This window comes from Polypterus senegalus, chromosome 16 (genome assembly GCF_016835505.1).
Source record: "Polypterus senegalus isolate Bchr_013 chromosome 16, ASM1683550v1, whole genome shotgun sequence".
Taxonomy (NCBI): Eukaryota; Metazoa; Chordata; class Cladistia; order Polypteriformes; family Polypteridae; genus Polypterus; species Polypterus senegalus.
Genome location: NC_053169.1, coordinates 78,978,598 through 78,990,877, shown reverse-complemented (window position 1 = coordinate 78,990,877; position 12,280 = coordinate 78,978,598). Strand labels below are relative to the sequence as shown.

General features: G+C 48.6%; 1 long non-coding RNA gene across 1 annotated transcript in view; it reads right to left on the bottom strand.

Moving 5' to 3' along the window:
* Positions 1-1,335: 1,335 nt before the first annotated feature.
* The window catches only part of LOC120516994, a 61,245-nt gene continuing 50,300 nt past the window's right edge, over positions 1,336-12,280 (bottom strand). Inside the window, exons 4-5 of the long non-coding RNA XR_005630956.1 lie at positions 7,310-7,530; positions 1,336-2,195 (exon numbers count right to left, since the gene is read on the bottom strand). This is a non-coding gene — a long non-coding RNA (uncharacterized LOC120516994). The remainder of the gene's footprint in view (positions 2,196-7,309; positions 7,531-12,280) is intronic.

Genomic DNA, 12,280 nt, shown 5'->3' with positions numbered 1-12,280 from the left:
ACCACCCGATAACACCGACGCTTGGCGTGTGTTCAGACCCAGCAGGTCCAGTTTACTTTACCCGTCCCAGAGTTGCACCCAAGTTCAAGAGCTTCAGTTTTTACAGCACTTTAAAGGTACACAATTTGTGCTCATTTACCTATTTTATCTAAATAATACAATATCATTGTGTTTAGTATTGTATTATTTACATGAACGGAGGTTTAATTTGGGTCTCACAATGACATCTCCTAATGGCAACATGCAGAGACTTGGTGGTAGCACCTAACTCGAGAGACCCCCGTGTCTGGCTCTGAGCCGCAGGACCTTCAGACTTGGGGGTGATGATTTTATAAACGTGCCATAAATCGTCTAAGAATTGGCAATTCCAGCGTTGGCAAAGTTGTTTCTGGGCCGCGGCCTTGGCGAGGCTCACACTGGAATTTCTCATGACGACCCTCAGGGAAGGCCAAAGTTCTAATTGTCACTAAAACATTGCAAAGAAAAGGTAAGTTTGAAACAGTCCTGTAATTGTAAAGAAAGTTCTGGTCTAACTCTGATCTTTTAAGACAAAGACTAACAACAGACGTGTAGAACACGAGCCACAGGTGGAGTCTTCATTTGCGGAGTCCCGTTCCTGCAACCCGCCACTTGGTTTGTTATTAAAGACCTCACATGTGACCTTCTGCATGTAAGGCCTGGAGTCGGGCACAGGGTGGCGCGGGCTGGTACAGGGTGGCACATCATTTGCTGTCTGCAGTTTAGTTATGCTGCGACAGAGAAGACAGATTTGGTTGTTGATTTATCTTGTCCACTGCTGACATAAACAGGCCATCGCTTACTTAACCAGCCCACTTAAAATGAGTGCCACGCTGAACACTTCGTGCCAATGAGTTGGGTGTTTTAGAAGGAAACTCCTGGAGGGCCACATCACATTTGGAGACGCCCTGCAGTGTGTGTGTGTGTGTGTGTGTGTGTGAGCGAGCCCCTGTAAGACCCACTGCACTGCTTCAATCCTGTTATGAGCTCTGATTTCCATAAATGTATTATTATGTCTTCTCTGATTGTACTCCTGGTTATGTACAGATGGAGCCTGAGGTTTTGGAATATTTGGTCAGACATGGATAACGAGAATAGGACCGCGAGAAGAAACGCAGTCAAAACCAAAAGTGACTCGCAACCTTAATGACAAATCCAATGCCTAATCGCTAACCAGAAATCAAAGTCAGTGAGAAAACAGTAAGAAGAAGAAGAAGGAGGGGGTGACCCCTTGGAAAATGGCCGCTGACAGACCGACAGGAGTAATGTCGATTTCTTAAACACTTCACAAACCACACACGACCCACTCCTGTTAAACATGTCACACGGCAAACCACAGCCCCACAGATTAGGAGACTGGGCCACCACTGGAAGGTCACCTGGTCATTGAATAGTCGTTCACTTGGACTGCGTCTTACTGACACAGTCTGGCCATTTCTCTCTGCATGATCACTGGATGCTAATGATATTTTACATCAAGTTTAGCCCAAAATGTTGGTGAGATGGGTGGGTGGTACGGCTCGTCCTGGCCCCTCGTTGGGTGCTGTACCTCTCTCAACAGTCAGGAGCAGCCTGACATTTTAAACAACTGACTGCGGGCCTGACAACCAAAGTGCATGCAGTGTACAGTCCGACATGTCATAAGATCACTCAAAAATAAGCAGAGCACAGACGGAATCACAGACTTACAGAAACATCAACTTATGTGTTACAACACTCAAAATGAACACACAGAAGACAAACCGTACCCCGTTTACAATGGAAATTACTGTTACAGTCCTTAAAATGATATCACGGACATACTGAGGTGCAGACTAACAGTCGTGAAAACTTCACCACACAAAGCCCACTCTCAAAAGTTCTGAATGTCTCACCTCAGCAGCTTCAGGCACGCCCTGGATGGCCTCCATCTTCTCTTGGAGACAAGGGAGCTTGCAGTCCTGGTGGGATCTACAACTGGAAATGGATGAGGGCCTCACCAGTTCTCTCCCAACTCCAAAGTGTGCAGCTGGAGCAGACGTCACAGGCTCTGGTTCTTGGCAGTGGATATTTCACTGTGTCCGAGAGCAAAGCGTGAGCCCATCGGTTACATCGGGACTGGTTCTGTCATCATTGTGGCTTTGACGACCTTTCCACTTTGGAATCCCAGCACTGAACCTCATCCATCCCTCAAAATCCTAAACCAAAATAGCGAGAAAAATTTCAGTTAGAATTCTGAAAATCAACTAAACCTTCAAACTATCCTCTCATGAGATCTCGTCAGACCAAAGATATTTAAAGTTTGGAGTGTGTCATCTGTGATCTTCTGACCTGGCCTGGTCTGGGCTGACTTGGGGGGTCCAGCTCCTCGACTTCACTGGCGTCTGTCCTGGACTTAGGCTTTGTGGACCCAGCTAGGCCGAGCCCCCTCTATAGAACCAAAAAACTTTCCAAGTTTGGGGGGACCTCACACAACAAATGGTAGAAAGGTGACCATGTAATACAACTTCTCAAAAATCAAACAACGCAATCTGAGGCACCACAACGAGAATGTATTGAAAGAAAGAAATGACATTTAATTGATGGCAGTACATGAAGCAACTTTTTCTTACCTTGGAAAAATGAAGAGCCTTGCTTGTTGGGGTGGGCTGTATTTTAATATGAGGATGAGATGAACAGGATTGTCAAAAGGGTCCTGGACTCATCTTTGTGAAGGGTGAAGCAGAACAGCGCAGTCCAATGGGGATGGTGTGTGTAAAGCAAGCCAGAAAGACAGACAGACACTCAGACAGACAGAGAGACAGACACACTCAGAGACACAGACAGACGCAGACACTCAGAGAGACAGACAGAGACACACACAGAGAGACAGACAGACGCACACACACAGACAGACACTTAGACAGAGTCAGACAGAGACACACAGACACACTCAGAGAGGCCGACAGACGCACACACACAGACAGAGAGATAGACAGACACACAGAGACACAGACAGACGCAGACACTCAGAGAGACACAGACTGAGAGACACTCGGACAGACACACACACACAGACACTTAGACAGAGTCAGACAGAGACACACAGAGAGACACAGACAGACACACTCAGAGAGACAGACAGACGCACACACACAGACAGAGACATTCGGGCGCCATCATTGAATTGTACTCTGTGGTGTCCTGGTCATATTCTTCTATTCAGATCATTAATATTCTGTTGCCAGTTTATTTGAAATGTTCTATTCTCCACACATTCTGTGTTTTACTTCCATTATGTTTTGGGGTCAATTAACTATTTATGGTTCAATAAATTTATATAGCGAGACAGTGTTGGAAGTAAGCAGTGTTGTAAACCTGAAGCATCATATAATGTGACGTATCCCAGGATTCCCTTCTCCACCAAAACCCATTATGCTTTATATAAGGAAGGGCTGCCAGAGTTACCGGGGGTGACCAGTGGGGCAGACGTGAAAGAAGCCAGAAAAGCAAACCCTAAAGACCACCTTTCATTCAGAACCCAATAAGTCAAGAATTCAGAAGCCGGAATACGTGAAGACCACTACGTAACACACACACACACACACACACACACACAAGGTGCCATCGTCTTAGACAGTCCACAGACGTGGCTCAAGTCTATAACACACAGATCTTTAGAACGCTACATCGGTGATGTCAATCACGTCATTTCCAGGACCACCCAACTGACAACACATCATGATGACAGAGGTGCACATACAATACAATACAATACAATTTATTTTTGCTTAGCCCAAAGTCATACAAGAAGTGCCGTAATGGGCTCTAACAGCCCCTGCCTCTTGACAGCCCCCCAGCCTTGACTCTCTAAGAAGATAAGGAAAAACTCCCAAAAAAACCCCAGTAGGAAAAAAAAATGGAAGAAACCTCAGGAAAGGCAGTTCAACCAGGTAGGTTGGGTGTGCAGTGGGTGTCAAAAAAAGGGGGGCAATACAATAACATAACATACAGATCAGGACACAAGTAATCCTCAATACTGTATAAACAAACAGATTACAAGTACAGCGCAGATGATATCACATAATATGATTTGGAAATGAATCGTTCATATTTCCTAAAATGAAACCCACCATGAGGAAGGGGCTTCAGAGAAATGTTCAGCTATTTTCCAAACATCCCAAAATCACGAGCCCCTCTCTGTGTGGTGGTCTCGATCAAGTCACTTCCGGGGTATCTACAGTTTTTGTTTTTATTCATCGCCCGCTGTGGTTTTGAGGCTGGCGTCGGGCGCCTTCCCTCGGCATGGCACTAATCCGTCAACGTAACAAACTAATTAGTTGACACAAACTTTCCAAGGAAAAGGTCTTTAAACAAAGAAAAAAGAAGCTACATTTTGTTTTAAGAAGTACACCTTTCTATCGCACTTTGTCTGATTGTGGTCTCAGAAGGGTATGGACTGCCCAAGAGAGACCACCCGCGTCTGTTTACGGTATATGCTGTGGTAGAAGTGGGCCATTGCAAGTCAGGTGCTGTTCATAGCCGCAGCCCACCAGCCGCCCCCCCCTCACTTGACACTGTAAATGCAGAATGGGGGGACTGGGCACCCTTCAGAATCTCGACGGCAATGAGACCCCCTAGTAGCCAAGAAGACCGAGTGTCATGCAAGGCCAACTCCCCTCAGGAGCTTTTCCTGCAATGTGTAACACGACGGGCTTGCTGAGGCCCCACTCTTTTTGAAAGAAGCTCAGACTTCGGCTTTATGTGTCACTGAAAGACGGCGCCGTATTTACAGCACTGGGGCATTGGCATCCCCACACAGACCACCAGGCCCTCACGTAACGCTCTTCCAGCAGCAACCCAAGCTTCTTCTGGATGGTCCTCCCTCCGAGTACTGGCCAGGCCTGAAGGTGCTTAGCTCCGGCTGGATGACCAATTCTGAAGCGCAGGTGGCATGGCTGCTGACCAGTCTTCAGTGTAAGGTGCCCCCAGCGCCCTAAAAGGACTTTATGAGTTTGGCCTCCCCCAATCTGTTGGAGTTTTTTGTGCAAAGCGTCCCCTGAAGTTCCTCACACGGTTTAAGCCCACTGTAGTCGTTGGCACCGGTGACAAAGTAGCAGAACTGACACCATTCAGCAGCCCCCCTTGTGACCTTAGGGTTAGGGTTAGTGTGGCTGTCAGAGAAACCGAGGATCCTGCCTACTGTGCCATACATGATGTTGTGAGTCCAGCTTGCTGACACCCTTGAGGAATGGTAACTGCTGCCCGCTGTTGGCCAAAGGGGCTCAAGTGATTTGCCCAATTTCTGCCTACCCCAGCCCTGAGGAGTGGCCCCTGAACATTTGACCCTCGGGTGCCAGGCTAACTGGAGCGGCACACAAGGAGACGGTGAAGTCTGCCATCCTCAGGCTCGTCTCAGGCTGATGTCCTGTCAGGTCACATAGCAACGCCCTTAGCAACGCGAGCGGCACAAGCGACTCTTCAATTAACGGAGCGGGCGACGTGCAGCCGTCTGACATTATTTTGCACTTCCTCGATACATTTCTATTACCCCTGAGACAGTGGTCTGCGTTCCATTTGCTGGCCTGCCACTCACACGTCTCGCCTGAGACAGTCGTTGGCCCACCCGGTGCCCTGGCCCCTGCACCCACAGTAGGGGGCGTCAGTCTCCAGCACGGCCCCCTCATGCGTTACGCCGAGTCTACGCTCCTCGCTGCTCCCGTCAAAGCACACATTAATAAGAACGTCTTCCTTGTAAATCCTAATTAGAGGCTGACATTTGGAGTAACAGAATGAGTTTATTAAAATTTGCTATTATGCCGTATTTAATTGGATGTAATATGCGGAGAAAATTGAAAACTGAAGTTAATTGTTCCAATTATTAAAATGGTCTCGGTTAGTGATTACTCGCTCACTTTCATCAGTTCATAACAAAGCTGCTCGAGCCGCGGAGATGACGAACTCGACAAGAGCCGAGACAATCGACACCGGCGTGCGTGCAACGGCGCCCTCTACCTGCGGGTGGACCACCGCAAACAGCTTGCCTGCAAACTGTGGCCCGAGGAGACAGCCCACCAAGTGACACTGAGGGACACCCAAAGCCCTGGACAAGATGGCAGCTCATCAAAGGCTTTTGACCACAGCCTCGTCGGCTTTACTTTCAGAGTCACTTCGCCGCACGCCCGGTGAAATGCAATTCTAAAGAAGCACAGAGTCGCATGAAGTGACACCAGCATGGAATTCTAAGAAGCAAAGTTGTTTGGGTGAGTAATTTCTGTGGAAATGCAACATATATTGAAGTGAGCCCCTGGGAACAAAGGAGATGCAGACCCCTGTCACAGCATACTAATGTGCTTCTTAGCACCGAGAGGAGGGAGCGGCGCACAGCTGGAGACTCCGACCCGCAGAAATGGGAAGGCGGCACCTCCTGACTCGTGGAGGTCAGCCTTCTGCTCCTCAAGGGCGACATCCATTTTCGATCTGCCGCCTCGATTACACATTCACATTGGAAAAGCGTTCAAAGGAGCGAAGAAGTGCGACTCACGTGTCAGGAGAGAGTCGCAAGAAGCGCAGGGAGAGGGGAAAGGCAGAGAGCCGAGGTGCACGTGAAAGGCGCTATACACACGAGGACATTCCGGAAATGAACCAAAATACAAGAGTTAGGCAGACAGGAAAGGCGGCATATCACCGATCATTGACTGGACATGCACTATAATGGACATGAAGACCCCTTTAGTAAAGATAAATTAAAGTGGCACTACGTAAGTGACGTCCAGAAACAGACAGGCATGAATGGCACTGCAGAACAGAGAGACAGGTGAAGGGCAAACATTCAAGCAAGATGGGGAAAAGACAGAATATGATGGATAGAGAGATGAAAGACAACATATAATCAATAGACAGACAGATGTGAAAGGCACTATATAACAGATACGGTAGACAGATACTACATGGATGACAGATGTGAAAGGCACTATATAACAGACAGATGTGAAAGGCACTATATAACAGATACGGTAGACAGATACTACATGATGACAGATGTGAAAGAAACTATATAACAGACTGTAGACAGACACTATATGATGACAGATGTGAAAGGCACTATATAACAGACAGTAGACAGATACTACGACAGACAGATGTGAAAGGCACTACATAACAGACAGATGTGAATGGCACTACATAACAGATACAGTAGACAGATACTACATGATGACAGATGTGAAAGGCACTATATAACATACAGTAGACAGACAGATGTGAAAGGCACTATATAACAGACGGCCCCCTTCTGATGTTCTGTAAAGTGAAGATCCGCAGATTGACTTACAGTGATGCTGCTCTCCTATGCCCACTGCCGCCGGACCCCAAGTGCTGGACTTCGCTCCGCTTTGCTCTCCGAAGGACCCTCGTTTCTCCCACTTTGCTTTGTGTGTGTCGTGGTCCCTCTTGATTCCTCATCGTTGATTTCGAAGTGCTGCCCTGCTGACGTCGAGGTTGTGTTTGTGTTTTTCACTGTTGGACACACAGAGGGCCTTCTTACGGGTTTCACTGGTAAATATCAGAAACATGAAATAAATAACAGCATGGTGACGTTAATTCTGCAAGTAAATTCCCCTTTGGTAAGGATGAGAGCAGCAGGTTGAAGAACAAGTGGCTATGAGGTGAGAGGAGGGTGGCATCCCTGGCGCACCCTCATTGTTTCTTCCCACTCGTTTCTCAGTGTGCGTCCGTCTGGTTTGAAATGCCACACGCTGTGCTAAATCATTTTTTCCCTCTAAGAAGATAACACTTGAGCCTGACGTGATGTGGCCCGGTGGCGCAGGTTTGCTCACACTGTGACCCCGAGCCCGTCACTCAGCCTACTGTTGGCCCGTTTGTACACAGATGTCCTACGGTGGGCATGAGAGGATCTGTATGAGACAAAAGGCCGTTTGCTTGGTTGTGACCACCAGTGGTCTGACAGGTTTGGCTGCAGGACACTCGGGTTTCTAAAACGCCTCAGAAGGCTTCTGAATTTAAGAGGTGGCTTCCAGTTTGCCGTCTTGCTTTCGGGGCTGGTGCAGCATGAACTCTAAGGTCGGCTGTCGCTTCCTTCTACGTGAGACTTAAAGGGCAGAGGAGAGCAAACCGACGTTACGAAAATGAATGGAATGACGACGACGAGAGCCATTTAACAAACAAGGGATCGTAACCAGACGGCTAACAGCGAGGTCACCAAATCCAAAACGTATCTCAAAAAAACACACCGTATGTACTCGTGGATAAGTCAGGGCTTGACTTTACTGTATAATTTCTGGTATTTTATAATGTCGGTCGTATAAGTCGAATGCAGAAAACTCACGCTATTGGTCCAAGGGATTATGATATGCTAACGCCCGCCTGAGAGTAACCACGGGGCACACGGCCTTTTTGTTTTCTATGTATTGTGCCTACGTGACCACACAGTAATACCCGAACGATTCCGAAGCGATTTGTAATTTTTGTATCTCACACCCTCGTGCACTTTTATTGTAAGAGTATCCCTCATCTATGATGGAGCGCTCGATCAGAAGAAAATATGAAGCTGGTTTTAAATTAAATGTCATTGAAGTAGTGAAAGAAATTGGTAACTGCGCTGCTGCAACAAAATTCGATGTGTCAGAGAAACTGATGTGAGATCGGAGGAGGCAGGAAGATGTCGTATTTTTGAACGGGCGTATAAGTCGGGGTCTGATTTTATGATCGATTTTTCAGGTTTCAAGACCCGACTTGTACCCGAGTATATCTGGTAATCAAAAAAGTGAGAAATGAAAGAAAAGGAGCAGTAGGAATCGGTCAAGCTCGGATAATTACTGTTCTACACAGCGTCACACATCTGCGGCACTCACAGACATGAAGCAGCAACGACCAAAAAGTAAGCAAAAAGAAGGATGAACAGTTTAAACATACAGGCAGGCAGGCCCAGGTGACATTACGCGATGTTGCCAGCGAATTTCAGCCCTTAATCTTAGCGAGTCCCGTGAAGCCGGTGGCGCACTGCCACCAGTCCAGGACTCGCTCTGATAAATTCTAGCAGGTTGCACTCGGCTCCTCCAGAAGTACAAAACATAGAACGCCATGGCGAGGAATACCTCACAAAGAGTCTGTCTGACCGTAAACCCTACGTACAGCACCGGCTCCGTCAGGCAGCACTTCATTGGCAGGTCCGTGCTGGGAGGTCAGCATTCGGCTGGTGCCCAACGGCGACATCTGACAAACCCCACGACTTGAATACACAGAATGCGACATTAGCTTCATATCCATATGCAAATGAAAAAAAATAGAAACACAGTGGGGGGGAAAAAAAACACGAGGAATCATTCCAGTTACATCCAAGATGGAGGATGGAGGCATTTCACAAATGAGACAGTTACGTTTTGAGAGAACCTATGAACCTGCAGTAACAATTGCTGAGGATTAATCTAAGACTTGCCTCCCAGCACCAGCGTAGTCGGCAGGATTCGGTGTAAAGGGGCCGAGCTGCTCCTCCTGGGTTCATCATAACAACATCATCTCTTCTGGTCCATTCTGGCAGAACGTTCTACCGTTTACAGATGAAGGTTGCTTCACGCTCTTCGTTCCAGCAGATTTCTACCCAAGTCCAGGGGGATGTCATTTAGAGCAGTCATCAGTTCAGCATTTGGCATGGCAATGTTATGGGCGTAATTTGGGAACTGGCTCTGCGCTCCTCTGTGCCTTGCCGTTTCTTGTCAGGCCACGTGCACTTGACGATATTAGGTTCCTAATTGCATTTTGCTTCACACCATCTATTCCTATTAAAATAATTAATAGGCAAAGAGAGAAAATTGCATGTTGTGAAATAAACAAACATGTGGCCGCGATCCTGAGCAGCTGTGAAGTGTCTGTCGCAGCTCACAGGCTCACGCCAGGACGTTGGTGAGGCCTCAGAGACCCAGTGGCAAGCTTGTTCGTGCAGGAAGTGGCATCAGCTGGCGACACTGGGAGTGAAGACCGATGAGAGACGTTATCAACCGTCAGTCGAGGAGCTTGGCATTCACCAGCTTTACTGATGGTGGCAGGAGGTCCGTCTCGACTGCAACAATGAAAGCTGAGAGACTAACAGAAGGAAGAATCGGAGGACCGAGCATGAAGGGGGCCAAGCAGGACGGCACCACCAGCTGACACAATTCCTCACTTTTGAATGTCATCACGAGTCTCACGGGTAACATGCTCCCTAGGAGGAAGAGAGGACCTGTCCAGTCTCAACCCCAGGTCCTAATTCCAGAGGTCACCTGAGGGGTCACTCTTTCATCGTCCCAAACATCACCTGGTGTCCACTCTTGATCCTAGACATCAGTCCCATTAAACCTGGTGCCAGGCTTTAGCCACAGCGGTCAGGTCAAACTTTTAGTGCCTTGCTACAGTTCAGAGGTCAAGGGGTGTCCAGTTCTTGGTTCTCGAGGTCAGCCCGATAAAGGCGTCAGTGTCGAGCTGTCGTTCAGAATCCGTCCTTGCACATGCAGCAGGACTTTGTCCTGAAGGTCAGCAACATCAATGTGCTTTTGAAGCAGTGGTTCTCCTCCTCGGCTGCACTTTGGGGTCTCACAGGTCAGTCAACTGAAAGCCTTAGTTACATGGACAGGTTGTGTGTCCTCAGAGCAGATGGACATGAACATGGACCACTGGACTCGGACTGCAGTGTACAGTTGGCACCAGTGTTTGTTTCCAGGGGGCGCTCACTTGAAGGCCTCAGTGCCTGGCGCTGGACTTGGTCCCACAGCTGGTATGGGGAGCAGTTCCCTGGTCTCCTCACTCCGAGGTCAGCACCACTGGCCAGTCCCGGCACAATGAAGGGGTCCGTCAGCACTTATTCTCGTTTTTATTATTTGTGTCAGTCCGCTGATCCTTTGCCTGTGCGGACCGGATTGACTCTTCCTGGCTCCTGTCCTGGTGCCACCAGAGATCAGCCATCCCTTGGGGTCCAATCATTAAAGCCTGTGTAGACACAAAAAGAGGCTTGAAACGGGAGGGTGCAGCTTGCCACGCAAACGCTGGGATTTACAAAAGAAAACTTGACGGGAGGTAACTCTGAGCCGTGCGCACGCGACATTTTAGAGGAATGACGAGATGCTTGGTCAAGTAGGGAAATGCAGCCAAAGCAGCTAAATGGCGACTCGGGGACAGACGCGGCATTTCATATCTCTGAGCCGTTAGCATGACGTGCCTTGACGTGGTAGACACTGAAGGGCTGGATGCGGCGTCCAGACTGCACTGTAGCTCCCTTTAAGAGGGTCAATGTGGCGTATTTGCACTTGAGGACTGTTTTCGTTTATTCGTCAGTTAACATCACTTCTCAGGGCACTGGCCGACAGGTCCGGAATCTCTCTGCCAAGCTTCACTCCGTCATGCCCGCTGTGCTGGCCGCTACATCCAGCTTTTGTGTGGCAGTGTCGCAGCACTTTAAGGGCACCTCGTGAGAATGAAGCTCATTTTGTTAGCCATAAGCAGTGACATTCCACTAACGACGCACAAGTCAAATGGGATGTCTAGCGAGACGAAACTCACAAACGTCGTGGCTCAGTGGCCTGGTCGGTGACGTGACGTGCAGAACGGGTGGCTGGTAAAGTAACTGAGTGAGCCCTTAGTCATCGTGCATACGGACCGCTCAGACGCTACAACGTTGTGAAGACACCCTGGAATGCAGGAGGGAGGCTGCTCTGCCTGCCAATGAAGTTCTGCATATGCATGAGGTCGATTAGCATAGTCCATGTTTGGTCGTTCCTGACTGCGTTTTAGAAAGAGAAATTCTGGAGCATTGAACTTTACAGATTGGATTTTTTGGCCGCCCTGTGGTGTTTGCATATCTCACGCCGGAGTCTACGCAGTTTTACAAACGAGACCACCGATTTCAGCCGGAGGCCGGACTGGAGGTCAGTCAGCAGGTTTGTCCCCAGAGGCTCGTTGGTCAGGCTGGTTCTGTAATGATGTGGCCTCGGTCAGACTGAGTGGACACACCTTGCGGTGGCACGGTCTAATTAGCCTGCTGTCATGTTTGTGTTGTGCCCATGCTGGCTGACCCCCCGTCCCCCTGCTGCAACTTCATTCCCCTCTAATAAGGACATGAGCGCTTTTGTCTAAATCCTCACAAAACCGGCTGCGCGCTGCAGGCAACGTTTAATTAAAAAAGGCCGGTAATGAGGTGGCCTCGGTGACCTGCACTTCATTCCGCTCGTGCACATCGTTTAGCCCCTGCTGGCTGGCAGGTAGAGCGAGGAATCAACTACCTGCTGCAGACACGGCCATCTGTTCGGAGGCCAGC